The following is a 3,144-nucleotide window of genomic DNA, read 5'->3' as shown; positions in this document are numbered from 1 at the left end:
GATTTCCTTTGGGACAGCCATTCCATATTACCAATCTATAAAAAGAAGCAAATTGCCCGCTTGCACAACCAAACTGCCATTTGACAGGGCCTCTGGGCCGCTTCCCGTGGTCGCTATTAAAGCTCCGGGTGGTGTTTTCCCTCCCGGGCCTGACAGGCAGACTTCAGACTGCCCCCACCCTGCCTGCTGGATGCAAGGATCAGCCTGCACACAGCCCCACCGGCTGCGGACAGCTTGTTCGCTGCTCACTGACACAGCCTGAGAGGAGCATGGGAACAAGATACAACTGTGTACATAAGTATTTCCAACTTCTTTACACATCTCAGCAGTCTGTGGGACTCTGTCTAAGAAGGGTAATTCGAGCCTGCGGGGAGGAAACACTGGGAGAGGAGTTAAGTGCTGCCTGCTGATGAGGACACTGGATGAAACAGATTTCAGGAAAGGAATACAAAGTGGAAATATTTGTCGATGTGCAGTTTTACTTCATATACAGTATATACTTATATGTGTAGTAATTCCTATGATAATTAAAGGGCCTGTGAAACACCGAGACCCTCATGAGACATTTTCCACTGACACCAGAGCTGGTGAAAGGTTTTATGGTGGCTTTGCAACTCCTTAAGGCAAGTGACCAACAGCACTGAGTTAACTAAAAGGGGAAACTCTGATACAGTGTGAGGGATCACACGGGGCTATACACAGGATTTTAGAAATACTGCAGGTCAGCAACCCCAACACTGCCCCACAAGAACTTTTTGACCAGTCACAAATAAAACATGTATTCATTTGGCATTATGTTCTGTCCTGACGAATGTTCTTCCACTGACAAAGAACGAGAGAAGAAAAAGTTTGGATACAGATGTTACATTAATTATTATTAATATAATCGTTTGGTCTAGCTACTATTTTCAAAAATGAACTTTTATAAATGATGGTCTAAATGCTGTTTTCCAAGCCAAGAATATAATACTCGTGCATGGACAATCCAAAGGAGATCTTTTGTACCATTTTATTTATTTATTTATTCTTCTGTTGTTGTTTTTTTTAAGTATTGGGACATAAAATATATAAAATTCAACCTTTAAAAAAACACAAAATAAAATAGCGTGGGACATAAAGTCCTCCTCGGCTCAATAAAACCACCATATACCACAGACATGACCTCAGTGTCCTCAAGGTAGCAAATATGATAAGTGCTAATCATATCATGCATTTTATACGTTTTATTCAGTATCATTTTATCATTATTTACATTTTATTTATAGTTTATTTTTCTTTAGCAATACAGGGGGTAGTTTACAATTGATACCTACATGCAGTGGTTATTTTATGGGCTGATCAGTATATTTAAGTTTGACTCCTTTTAGGACAACAAAAACAAATTATAATTAATATAAAATATAATTGAACAAAAGCTGAATATATAAAATTCAAATAATTTACCAAATTGTTTTGGTGTCTTGGGGGTTGTTTTCAGGCAATCTCAGTATGTCTAAAATCCTGACTGTCTGGTTGCCTTTGTTATTTTGCAAAGCCTACAATAATACTGTGTTCTTCTATTTATTGTGCTTCTATGTATTTCCCAAACTGCCTCTGGTTTCTATTCATTCAACCTTCCAAGACATGAAACACACTTGATGTAAACTGCCTCTCAAATCTCAACTGAAATCTGAATGCCGGCACAGCTGACTGACAGACTATTGTTGGAAATGTGTTTGTGTCCTTTGTTGAAAGAATAATAAAATGATCCTGCCACTTAAACTATTTTTCACATTATAATTTTATTACCTTTTTGATTACGAGCATGTGATAGGACTGTATTATCGGAAAATTAGTTGCATAGAATTGAATTAATATTTGTACCTAGGACTCCTTGAGAAGCAGTACTGATATATATATAAGAAATTCGTTCTAGACCTGCTTTATTTGAAAAGTGTCCTGAGATAACTTCTGTTATGAATTGGCGCTATACAAATAAAAAAAAATTTAATTTAATTGAATGTCTTGATCGATGTTCAAGATGATATAAAGTAACTGATTACTTCATTAAGTCAATTATAAAATAATATAATTATATATAAATAAATATATAATAGTATGATTATTTTATGTGCTGATAAAAAGCTCTGAAAATGCTAAGCTAAAATAAAGCTATATTCAGTGTATATATTAGCAATATTCAGTGATAATCACTGGATACAGTGCCGCGCTCAGCCTTGCTTCCAATTTTGCCCAGTGGACACAAAAAATACCCAAAAACTTTTTTCCCATACACCACCATTATAAAACAGACTGGAAAACTGTTGTAAACAAGGTCAATTAAATTAGAATTTTTGATCCGTTTGAGGTTTTATATTGTAAAACTTTCCTTGGACCTGAGAAAATTGATGAAAAAATCTGTGACATCATCTATGGGCAGAGCGGAAACTTGCGGATGGGAAACACTACTGCTTATATTTATTGGGCCTCCCCTTTCCAGCACAAAGAAGAAACTAAAGCCAAGTTTTTAATGAACTTTGCTGGAAAAAGAAAACTGTTGTTGTTGTTGTTAAAACTAGTGATGATTTTGTTAGAACAGAGCTATGGAATTTTAAATCATCCTTCTTTGCTATTATATCTCAGCCTTTTCTCCTGCCAGGTACGTAAAAACTAAAGGTCATGAACTTAATTTTCAAATACAAAAATGTGAAATTATCGGTTAGAAGCAGGTAATTATTGGTTATCATATAAGCTGAAGAAAAAATCCATATTGTGCACCCGACCTATGAATATTATATTCCCTTCTGCCAATAGATCCTCTAAATGTTACACACTGGACCTTTAAGACCAACTCCAAAACATGCATGCTTCACTATTTGTCACTATTATGTATGGGTAGGGTTTTTTAGGTTTCTGGGTTTGGTCTGACTTTGGCTCTGCTGAATAGAGTTGTACTGAAAAGCTCTGGTCAGTCAAACAAAGAAGACACAGAACAAAAATGTGGTTGTGGTGAAAAGTAGAAAGAAATGTTGCTGCTCCACAGGCAAACTGGTGTAACACTGTCGTTATATTTCATCGTTGATTGAAAAACAATAATTAGAATGGACTGTAATCTCAAGATGAGGAGTGTCAGATTTTGGCGGGCCATACTGAGTGAAGTGAGTC

The sequence above is a fragment of the Morone saxatilis genome, unplaced genomic scaffold (assembly GCF_004916995.1).
Source record: "Morone saxatilis isolate NCDOM2014 unplaced genomic scaffold, NCSU_SB_2.0 Contig7, whole genome shotgun sequence".
NCBI lineage: Eukaryota > Metazoa > Chordata > Actinopteri > Moronidae > Morone > Morone saxatilis.
Note: the sequence above shows the minus strand (reverse complement) of the source record.